Source organism: Spinacia oleracea, chromosome 1 (genome assembly GCF_020520425.1).
Source record: "Spinacia oleracea cultivar Varoflay chromosome 1, BTI_SOV_V1, whole genome shotgun sequence".
NCBI lineage: Eukaryota > Viridiplantae > Streptophyta > Magnoliopsida > Caryophyllales > Amaranthaceae > Spinacia > Spinacia oleracea.
In genome coordinates, this window is record NC_079487.1 from 107,360,789 (window position 1) to 107,373,998 (window position 13,210).

The 13,210-nt window shown below is 30.1% G+C and overlaps 1 non-coding gene across 1 annotated transcript; it reads right to left on the reverse strand.

The window, feature by feature from the left end:
• Positions 1–8,562: 8,562 nt before the first annotated feature.
• Positions 8,563–8,635, reverse strand: TRNAR-CCG (transfer RNA arginine (anticodon CCG)). Its single transcript has one exon. It is a non-coding gene; the product is annotated as a tRNA-Arg (tRNA).
• Positions 8,636–13,210: the final 4,575 nt, after the last annotated feature.

Here is a 13,210-nt window from a genome sequence, read left to right on the forward strand (position 1 = left end):
ACTAAAATCTAAAACCAAAGACCTAATAAATTACAATATTAACAATTTCTTTGGGGGCGTTATCTAGATTCTAGAGTTTGAAGAGCCGTAAGGTGGTTACTGCAATTACCACATGGTTCCCAAATTGCCTTGCCTGCTATAGACCTAATAACATAACCATAACTTCAGAGTGTAGAGGAGAAGAGGCCCAATAATTAATTTATGGAATTTTGGTAAAAACATAGAATTTGGGCTCATTGTTCAGCACACTCAAGACAGTCTTTGACCTCCTGCATTTCTTGTATGAAAGGAACTATCAGTATGTATGTCTGTGGTACCTTACGATGTACTCGTATTATTGACTACATTTGAATGTGAGATATAAAAGAGAAAGAGAAGATGAAATCTAAGTAGTGTCACGTTGTTAGCAGGTTTTTAAAACCTCTGTTGTGAAATTCTATATTTGCACGATCAAGGGTATATACACTACTACTGATATGACATTTTATAGCGTTTCTTTAATAGCGTATATACACTACTACATAACACTTTTCAGGTTAGTTAAAAGGTTTCTACTATGTTCTGAGATTTAATTTGTTTATTATTAATTTGATCTGATTATAATTTTAGTTAAACTTAATGGTTTGTGATTTGGTTTCAATCTTATCTGATTCTGTGATTCTATGTTATTTTCTTTGACTGAGATATCTCTATTTTGGAGGCGCCTTGAGAGTACCAGAGGGTCAATACTCAGGTTTTGATTTTGGTTTTGTTATTTTCTTTTCAACTTGTTATGATTAATTGATTTCGTTTTATCTTTTCCTATTGATAGGCGACATGTATTGACATAATTTCGCTTGTCTTATCGTGGTCAGAAGCTACTAAATGACAATGAATATCTCATAAACATTCAGAGATTGGGATGGAATGAGGTATGTTGGCTCACGTACTCTTTAAACTCTACCTAGGTATTTGTGTTGCAAATGAGTTATGCTTGCTTACATACTCTTTAAATTCTAAGTGCTTTTACATTTGTATTACAACTAGTTAAGTTCTCTTACATACTACTTAAACTCTGAGTGCCCCAAGCAGAAATATAATATACTCTCTGATATTGATTATTCACTTCCCTAACTTGCATTTTACAGTTCCAAGTCATTATAATACTTTTTAGTTGTCTACATTGTGCTCTTTATGCTCTTTGTTTTCCAGAGTATTTTCCCAGTATCTCCCTGCATTGTGTTTTTGTTTTTGATTCCCTTCACTCTTATTCCCGAAGAAGTTTTGTTATTTGTGACTGCGTTTCTTTGAAGGGTTTTGACTAGAGAATTGTTTGTAAAATTAGAATAACAAGTATGTGAAGTTTGAACCTCTTATGCTGCTTTCTAGATGAATTATTTTTAGACTTCAGGAGATTCGATGCCTTTTGAAACTGACAAACTGTGCATGACAGTGAAGCTTGTATTTAAAGGAGGGAAGAATTTGTTTTGTTGCTTTCTTTATCACAGTTTCTTTGAAGGGTTTTGACTAGAGAATTGTTTGTAAAATTAGAATAACAAGTCTGTGAAGTTTGAACCTCTTATGCTGCGTTTCTTTGAAGGGTTTTGACTAGAGAATTGTTTGTAAAATTAGAATAACAAGTCTGTGAAGTTTGAACCTCTTATGCTGCGTTTCTTTGAAGGGTTTTGACTAGAGAATTGTTTGTAAAATTAGAATAACAAGTCTGTGAAGTTTGAACCTCTTATGCTGCTTTCTAGATGAATTATTTTTAGACTTCAGGAGATTCGATGCCTTTTGAAACTGACAAACTGTGCATGACAGTGAAGCTTGTATTTAAAGGAGGGAAGATTTTTTTTTGTTGCTTTCTTTATCACAGTTAGCATTTGGAATACCTTCTGGAAATTGCATCTTACTCTTGTCGACTTGCCTGCAGGGAGTTCTTCATGTCAATCTACTCACTCTATACGCAAATTTTAACACTATTGATCATTCTATTAACAACTTGAATGGATTGTTGTGAAAAGATTTTCTCAGTTCATCCAGAAATACTATTATTAAGTAAACTACAGATCCTTGACCTGTCAGCTAACAAACAATCTGGGCCTCTTTTTTTTTCTTTTTTTTTTGAGGCCATAACTGCTAAATCCTATACTAGTCTCCAAACTCTGAATCTTTCCATGAACCTGTTTGGCTTGTGGGTCCCTAACTGAGCTTCATTTGGCACAACTTGTCTGATTCTTTGTCATCTTGCAAGTGGCTTCAATAACAAATACATTGCCTTTGAAGGTGTATGTTGTTAGTTATTTGAATGAGATGTTGATTACTTCCTTTGAAGGTGTATGATGTTAGTTATTTGAATGAGATGTTGATTACTTCGGGGCCAAATATGGTGGCAATGGATTTATTAGGGATGAAAATATTTACCATGTATTTAATAAGTTAAAGAATGATAAGAACAAGTTTAAGTTTGATTGCCAGATTGAGAATGACTTAAGAGAAAATTTTAGTACTTGGGTAAATGAAGTCGTGCAAGTATTTTTCGAGTTAGTAGGAAGAAATAGAGAAGCCTCTAAATGGATTTTTTCTTTCATATATGACACGTATTTAGATACTCATGTATATATTTGAAACTGTAAATTTAAATGGAGCTTTGCTTTCTTTCGTATTTAATATTTTTCCCCTTCTATATGTATGAATATCTTATACACTTTCACAGTACTTTTTTCAGATTGCCAGTTTCCAAGTTATGACAGAACATATTGACAAAGTAAGGACTCAATGGGTGCACCACGTTGTTCAACAACTGTATAATAGCTAGGTTACGTTGATGGAACCAACAAACATAAGCCTCTATTAATTAATGTATTTTACGTAGTTTAATGTTTAGAATTTTAGTTCAGATCTATGTAATCGGTTTTATTAGGGTGACAATTGCAAAAATTATTTTAATTGAGGTTTGGAAATTAATTTTCAACTATTACTATTATTCAATATATGGTGTTGTTTTGTGCAAAAAATTAAATATTTTTCAGGGTGTATTACACACACACATATATATATATATATATATATATATATATATATATATATATATATATATATATATATATATATATATATATATATATATATATAAATATATATATATATATATGTATGTATATAACCTTTTATAGCGCTTCATATACATCCGCTATTAGAAAATAATTTAAAAGATGGCGGTAAATATTTAACGGCGTTTCTTTAATAGCGCTTATAATGTGCTATGAAATAAACATTTGAATTATCCTAATGTTACATATGATAGCGCTTTTGAGAAGCGCTATTAAAGGTACCTTTTACTTTTAATAGCGGAGCCATCAAGAGCGCTTCAAGAAGCGCTGTTAAAAGCATTATTAAGCGCTATTAAAAGCATTTTCTGTCGTAGTGTATTATTAGTTTCTTTGTCTTTAATCATTTGTTGGGTATATTTGCCTTTATTTTACATTGTAATTCAATGAAAAATCTTTATGTGCAATCATTTGTTGGGTATATTTGCCTTTATTTTACATTGTAATACTCTATAATAGGGTTTTAAAGTTCAAAACTTTCTTACCAAAAATAACGTCGGCCATCTAGGGCTAGGTTTGACACATGGGGAAGAAAATAATTTTGTTTATGTACCCTTATTTGTTTTTTTTTGTTTTTTTTGATAAATAAGACACTGAATGGGCAATAACAAATTTATCCATCATTAATTAATTAGAAAAATATCTATAAGCTATATGTTTCCAAAATATAATGTAACCGGACAACCAAATTTTCAAATACTCTTAGAGTTTTAAAATTCAAAACTCTCTTATCAGAAAATAATGTCGATTCCAGCTGTCTAAAGCTTGGTTTGAGGTGGGTGTGGATACACGGACGGGTGATGAAGCGGAGTTAATTTTATTTTCCGTCTTTGAGGCGGAGTTTTGGACGGGGACGAGTATCGTGCTTATCGTGGTGACGGGTACGAGGATATCAATGCTTAGGACGGGGACGAGTATCGTGCTTATCGGAGTTTACACATAAGCATCATTGATTTTAATTAGGAGAATATCTATAAGTTATATTTGTCCCAAGTATAGTGTAATTAGATAACCAAATTGTGAATAGAGTTTTAAAATTCAAAACTCTCTTACCAAAAAATAAAGTCGAGTCCAGCCGTATAGGTTTAGGTTTGACAAATGTGATGAGTGGGGATGAAAATAATTTTTTCTATGTACCCTTATTTGTTTTTTTAATAAATAAGACACCGAATGGGGCACTAACAAATTTATCCATCATTACTTCGTTTTAATAAGGAGAATATCTATAAGCTATATGTGTCAAAAGTATGATGTAATCAGACAATCAAATTTCAAATACTCTAGAATAGGGTTTTAAAATTCAAAACTCTCTTAACAAAAATAACGTCGGTGTCCATGCATCTAGGGCTAGGTTTGCACATGGGGAAGAAAATAATTTTGTTTATGTACCCTTATTTTTTTTTTGACAAATAAGACACTGAATGGGGCAATAACAAAATTATCCATCATTAATTAATTAGGAAAATATCTATAAGCTATATGTTTCCAAAATATAATGTAACCGGACAACCAAATTTTCAAATACTCTTAGAGTTTTAAAATTCAAAACTCTCTTATCAAAAAATAATGTCGGCTCCAGTCGTCTAAAGCTTGGTTTGAGGTGGGTGTGGATACACGGACGGGTGATGAAGCGGAGTTAATTTTATTTTCCGTCTCCGAGGCGGAGTTTAGGACGGGGATGAGTTTCGTGCTTATTGTGGTGACGGGAACGGGGATGAAAATTTTAGGCAGGTATAGGTGTTGAAGGACAAACCCCACCCCGCTTCGAAGTTATCTCTAGCTGGAAAAAGTATACGGTGGGGGGAGGTGTTAAATGATCAGTTAATGATGTAGATGATAGGGGAATATTAAGTGGGTGAGACTATTGAAATAAAGCTAGAGCGGATGAAAACAAATTTATGTTTGCCCTTGGTTATGAAAGGGGAAGAAAGGTTTTGAATTTGTTAAATAAATAAGACATGTAATGGGGCAGTAACCGATCTATTCATCGTTAGTTTTAATAAGAATATTATCTATAAGCTCTATTTTGAACTGTCTATAGTAATAGTTTAAATATGTAAATTTAATATGCATATCATAAACCGTGCATCGCACGGGTACTATACTAGTTACTATATTAAAAAGGAGGAAATCAATGTGGAACTGATAAGTGTCTCTCTATGATTCGCCTCTCGTTTACTTATAAAAATATATATTAGTTAATTCATTCTATAGTCATTTTGTTAAATTCACCATATTAAAAGATTTTATTCTATTTTCCTAAAAAAAAATTATATACATGGCAGAATATTTGTAAATATATTTTATAAAAATTAATACATTATACGTACTGTAGTAAAGATATGGTGATGATTAGCCTCTATGATTAGCCTCTCTTATACATATAAAAAAAATAAGATGGTTAATTTATTTAAAAGTTATTTTGTTAAATTTCACCTTATTAAAAGATTTAATTTTATTTTCATCATAAAAAAATGATTTTTTACATGGCATAATATATTGTAAATATCTTTTTATAAAAATTAAGCCATTATACGTAGTAAGATTTTTATAATCCATTAAATTATTCTATTTATTTTTACTTACATACAGATCGAGTAATTAACATTTTAAATAAATTATAAAATGAATCAAATATGAATAAGAGTGTTCTTAAAAAAAAAAGTAGTACTATGTATAATTTTAACAACTAAACTTGATAATTATCACCGTCATTGATTGTAATACTAGATTAGATCCCGTGCACGCACGGATTTTGATAATCTTTTACACAAAATATTTAATTGATATCTCCCAAACTACTGCATAGTTATAACATTTTTAACATACTCGTTTAAATTTATTCATCTAATATGCATATTTAAAATACTATAATGGTAATTTGACCAAAATATTGAATGATATATGTTCCATTATTAATATAGCAATTTGACTAAAATATTATCAATTTAGAATAAATATTATTACGTCGTATCTATTATTACCATAATTTATAAATTAAGTTTTGTTTCCATACATAAATAGTTTATAAAAAAGGTAGAGAATAAATATAAAATCAAACAGATACACTTTTTTTGGGAAAGTAGTTTTTGGCGGGAAAAAAATCTCACCAGGAATTGACACGTGTCATTCCTGGTGTCTCTTTTAGTATATAGTAAAATAGATTTTATATATTTCAATGTGATAATTATCACTGTCATTGATGGTGATATTTTACTACTCAAAAAATCGTGACTTCCTTACACATGAGGGAAAACTTGTATAATCTAATCCATTTATTATTATTCTACTACATAATTCCTCAATTTTTTAGATGCAAATCTTTGATTTTAAAACTATTATATTTACACACTCTACTTTCTCCGCTAGCTTTTTGGTGATTATTAATACTTTATGATGAACATATATAGTCATGCATGTATCATTTTGTTGGAGTCGTCTTAATAAGTACTTACAAATATATACTACCATTCTTTTCAATATAATTTTACTTATTGATAATTTAAGATATTAATAGTTGACGTTACTTACTGGCAATTGAGAAAATAAAGTGTTTTTATCCTAAAGAAATGGAAGAAGTAGTAGACAAGAAAATCGATGTTTAAATATTTATGAAGCAATTTGCCATAAAGTTAGATTACTTCATAGTAACTTGTATCAAGTCACTACATAATTATGAGATAAATTAGATTAATATTTAGGATTTAAAAGTCGTTACTATACAAAATCTCTTTTGATATTTCTTAGAAAACCACAAAGTATATTTTCCGTACTTCCCTACTCCTTGACAAGTGACAAGTCTAATTATTACTATCATATTTCTAAATATTGTTATTAAGATTCATTTATTTTTATATCAATATCCCACATCACACACAAAAAAAAAAAAAAAGTATATAGATTATCAAAGCTCTAAAACCTACAATCTCAAATTCTAGGACAAACTTTGTGAATTTATGTCGGTATTAGAGAAAATTGAATCATATCAAACATGGCTACCATTGTAGTACATATTAAAAAAGTATTTATATCACCGAGGATACAATAAATTAAAAGGAACATCAATACTCTTTTTTACTTCTAACCTAAATATTTATATCACTAAGGATACATATATCTAAGAAAATTAAAAATTTGTATTTTGAAATTTATATTTAGTTCAATTTAAAAATTGATGAATAAGATTGTGGTTATATCTTATAATTAAGGGTTTATATCATATTTGGGGGGTAGGGCATAGATGATTTTGAAACTTTTAACTCTATGCCACAAACTTTATAATGATGTATCTTTTTTTAGGGTTTATAATGGTTGTATGTTATAAGGGTTTATATTATTATATTTTATTATTGTAATATTGACTTATAAATACTACGTAGAGATTTGTGTTGGTGGGCGAGTATAAGGATAACATGTACCCAACTACCCATATTGGTGATGAAGTTGATTTGAATTTATCAAATTTAAGAACACTCGACCCCATATATAGCCACTTTAAAATAATTTATTAATATTTTAGGTAATTGATGAAATCAATTATAATAATAAAGTTACGTCTATATATTCATTTTATCTTACCATCCTTTGACCTTTGATGGTAATTTACATGTATTTCCTTTTTCCGGATTCCTCCCTCATCAATATTTCTCCTATTCATTAGATATGTTTCCCTTTTCTACTCCGTATATTGAACCTCCTTTATCCGCAAGTAACTTACTTCAAGATTCGTAGATTTCTATTCACCTTGTGAGATTTGGGCTTGATGCTGAAATTGAAGGTTTTCACCGGAAACTCGCCACAATCCTTGATTGTCACTGGTCGCCGACAGTTCTCCGACCTCCTTACGGGTAGCTGCCGAGGAAAAAACTTGAGATAGGGGAAAGTGACTGAGATTAAGGTGAGGGTAATTGAGAAAGGAAAGGAGAGAGTAATTTAAGAGTAGACCGCGTTTTCAGAAACGAAAAATACAAAACCACTATAACTGGTTTGTACTTTTCCGTTGTAGTTGTAAGAAAAGTAGGCAAATTTTATTTTTTTATTAAGTGGTTTAACCGACCAGGTTTTGTTTTATTTTTAAAGAAAAAACGAAAACGGGATAACTACAATAGTCCCGAATAACCCCTTAATTTTCTGCTTACCGTTTTTGTTGTTTTAATTTTTTAAGGGTTGTGCCCTCTCAATTCCTTCAAAAAAAAAAAAAAAAAATATAAAAGTATTATCATTTGTTAATTTATGTACTCTGTATAAAAATAAGTATCAAAATTTCATGGGGTTGCATTTGTAAAGGGTAAAGACTGAGCTGGCAGCGAGTAAGTTGCGTAATAAGTGTTCAGTTGTTCACGCTCCTCCTTTACAAAGTTGATGACGGAAAGAAACACGAAAAAAAATAAGTATCAAAAATTTCGATTTCACGCTCCTCCTTTACAAAGTTGATGACGGAAAGAAACACGAAAAAAATAAGTATCAAAAATTTCGATCACGGTGGGACTCGAACCCACAATCTCCCGCTCCGGAGGCGAGCGCCTTATCCATTAGGCCACGCGATCTTTTTATGCTTTTAATCGCCTTTAAAAGTATTTAAAATTTATAAAACGTATTTTGTTCATTTCCTCCACTGTAATACGGAATAATTAAATATGGGCCGGTGGCCTGTACCAGTGTTACCACTTACCTTACCACCCAAGCACCCACTGTCGGTCAAACCATTTCATGGAATGATGGAATTACGAAATAATATAAATAACCTTTCACTCTTCCCTGGAAAAAAAATAAAAATAAATTCCAAAACAAGTCAATAACTCGTGAAATTGTAGACGTCAAATATTTAACTTAGTGGTTGGTTGAATTTTTAGACTAAACAATAGAAATAACGTTTCACCCTTCCTTAGAAAAAAAAATCAAACAAAGTTAATAACTCGTGGAATTGTAGATGTCATATATTTAACGTAGTGGTTGGTTGAATTTCTAGAGATGGTTTATGTCTATATTATTGCGCGTGCAACTTTTTTCAACAAGAAAAAATACTACTTCGTAGTTTCCGTACATACAAATTCATATTATTTGAAAATTCTTTCAAACTTACACATTTTCATATTATATAAAGGTTAAATTTGTCTTTTTTTTTTTTTTTTTTTTGACAATGTTTGTTTAGCACTTGTCAAAAAAAAAAAAAAAAAAAAAAAAAAGACAAATTTAACATTTATATAATGTTAAATTTGTCATTGACTCCTTCTGTCTATTTTTAATCATCTTTACGTTTTGTATTATATGCACGAGTTTTAACAACTAATTAATGTGGATATAAGTTCTACTTAAATGGTGCAAATTACTTATTATTAACAATGTTTTCCCTTTTATCCAAAATCTAGCATTGGAAAAGAGAGAGATTAAATGTTCTAACTAGTTAGTGGCCCGGGCATGCCCAGGAGTTTTGTATGTAGTTTAAGTTTTTTATAATCATTTCAATTTCACTTATAAATTTCTATATGTGTGCATTTAAAGAATAATATGAAGTTCACTATATATGTAGTTGAAAATAAAATTGGTTAATCAACAATTGATAGACTAAATTTTTGAGTAATTTACATTATTTGCGTAAAACTTTACTCCGATTAGATTTTATGTTTGATTAGCTAAAGGAAAACAAAACATTTTTTCCTATTCTCTTCTCTATTAGTTTGTATGTTTGATCTAAATACGGGGTAATATTTTAGAAAGATATACTATGTAAAATTTGATTAATAAATGAAAATTATAAAATTTATTATTATGTGGTATCTATTATTCCGGTATCTTTTGAAGTCTTTCCATGCGTTTTGTGTTTATATGGCCTAATCGACAATGCCACAGATATGTGAAATCCGAATCACCAGTTTTAGCCTTTTTGGTATTTAGGTTATAAGTTTGTTTGCTTGTATCTAGCACATATAGACCATTTCCTTGTTGTGTTGAACCATAAAACAGTCCATTCAAAGAAAAAGAACAACTATTATCTTTAAATTGAAAACTAAAACCTTTAGAATCCAAACTTGAAACGGAAATGATGTTTCTGGTGATACTAGGAACATAGTAACAGTTTTCTAGTTCCAAAACAAAACCACTAGGCAAAGATACAATTAATAAATAATAGATACCACATAATAATAAATTTTCTAAATATTTTGTGGGAATATTTTAGTCTAATCGGTACATTAGTAATGTAAAATAAATTAACTCAATATTTTGGTCAAATTAACATATTACGCATATAAAATACATATATTAGATGAATAAATTAAATGAATATGTTCAAAATTTATTAATTAAGCAATAGTTTGTGGGATATTCGGTTAAATATTTTTGTCATAAAATTGATCAAAATCTGTGCGTGCATGGTATCTAATATAGTGTTAATATAAAATAAAATATTCTAACGTAAAAAAGGAATAAAAAACAAAATACGTAAATAACAAAAAGGGCGGAGGGAGTTCAATTTATTGTACTTAATAAAAGGGTTAGAAGATGTAACGTAATTAGTGCAAACGAGTATCAGGAAGAAGGAAGGAAATAAAACGAGTAATATATAATTAGGGAACATATCGATCAATTAAAATAAAAAAACATGATTTTAAAGAAATACTCACCTTAACTACTCCGCAGTTACGTTAGAGCAATTTTAATGGTGAGCTACAAGATATTGTGGCTAACTTTGCCACATCAAATTTCTAACTAAAATTGATTAAAACTACAAATTATCACATTGGTGGGATCACAATACTTTAATTTTTAGCTCCCTATAATATTTAATTTAAAAAAATTATTTATTTGAGCTATATTTTTTTGAGCTACGTAGCACAAAATAGCTACAAGGTTTTAACAACTGCTTATGTCATTGTTGTACCAATGGTGGACTACCTGCTCACATGCTCAATTTATTGTGAACGGGTCCATTTTGTAACCATTGGAGTTGCTAATGAGTGAGATATTTAATTGCTTTAAATGTTCATAGATAATTATTTAACCTATGCATTAGGTACACATGATAGAAAAACTGTATTTATTATAAATTTTCTAAAATGTGAATAAAAGTAATTTAAAGCTCTTAAATTAGGATAGTTTTACAATGGCTACATCAATTGTGTAGTCACTATAAACTTTTAATCTTTTTTTTTTTATTTTTAATTTAGATGTATTAAATAAACACCATTCATTTTCTATTAACTTGACTTTTACAATGACTTGTTTTTCTCTGTAAAAAGAAATTAATATAAATATAAATTAGAAATAAATAAATTATTTTCCTTTCCTCTCCTAGTCTTTGTGTATCATCGAGCTATTCTTTATTCTTTTTTTTTCTTCGCACAAACGTGTATCACGCTGACATTTTTTTTTTATATTATTGTTTAACAAAATTGCATATTCTACTCTCTCCACACCGTCCTTTCTCACGTCACATTTTCCTCAATCTCCAATAAACTCATATCAATCTCATTCACCCTCTTTTATGTTTGCTTTGGTCTTCTCTACCCCTCACAATTGCATCTGCTTGTTACTCTTCAATCCCCTTCTAACTGGCACATTATTTGGCTTTCGTTTTATGTGGCCAAACCATCATAGTCAATCTTTACCATCTTATTCACACTCGGTGCAATCCCTACTTTCTTCGTAATTTATCACCTCATTCCTAAACTGATCATTCCTTGTATGACCTAACCTCACATCCAATGCAACATACATATTTCCGCCACATTCATTTAAGAATGTAACATTGTTTTGCAACCCAATATTTTGTACCAAACGATAGTGCAAGTTTAGTTGTCGTCCGATTGAGTTTTCCTTTCAAAATCTATATGGAGCATGCCTGGATCACAAAGAAACCATGTAACACTCTCATAAACCTAATTTAATTCTATGAGCAAATCTCTATCAAACTCCCCATCCTGTTGTATAATAGATCCTAGATAGCGAAAGAAGTCTGAACCTTTCGACAATCCGACCTCTCATCCAAGGTGATCGATCGTCTCCAGGTCTTTGCTTCTGTTACGGCTAAACTTACGTTCCAAATATTACTTATGCTCAACTTAAAGCTACGAGATTTCAAAGTATGTTTCTAGATAATCCAAATTACTTTTTCACACATTCTTCCGTTTCATCGACCACGCAATATCATCTGGAAACAACATCCACAATAACATTATATTGAATTTAACCCGTCGATTCGTCCACTAACTTGACAAAGAGAAAATGCTAAATGTAAATCCTTGATGCACTCAAATCGTCAAACACTTGTACTAGCTCCCTCATACATACCCTAAATGATGCCAATATATTAATTCGAAATGGCTACCCTCCAAATTATTCTCCTAATACTTTATGGTATAAAAAAACGGATAAAATATTACTCCATCTGTCCGTTAATACTCGCACCGTTTTGACTTTTTGCACTATTCACATAATTCACTTTGACCCTATTTTATTTCTAGTATATGAAAATAAATGTTAGTATATAATATATTGTTGGCTTCATTTTAATATATATTTTTTAAATATTAATATTTTATAAGTTATTATAAAATGTAGTTAAAGATATTGGTGGTCAAAGTTGTGTATTAACAAGCGTGTCCAGTCAAAACGGTACCAGTATTAAGGGACGGAGGGAGTACTCCGTAATACTCTCTCTGTATTTATTTAAGGGATACACTTGCCTTTCATTCCTTATTTATTTAAGAGATACATTGCTATTTTTAGTAACTTATCAACCTCACTATCTAATTAAATAATACATCTAATTTACCCTGTGACCCACCATCCTATTAAACAAATAATTTCGGAAACTCACCCCACCTCCCACCTCCCACCCCCAAAATGACATGGTCTCAACTTGTTTATTTATTATAATATCTACCCAACCCCAATTGCTTTATTATTTTGTTTCATTCAATTTATTTTTCTTAATACCCGTACAGCCGTACTCGGCCAAATATATCTCTTAAATAAATACGCAGAGAATATGAGATTTTGTACAATTACTCCGTACAATTTACAATGGCTATTTAACTGATATGTTCCTTGAATTATAATCCGTGCTCCTAATAAAAATGTTTGTTTTAAATACCGTGAATGATTTAATTCGAATTTACAGT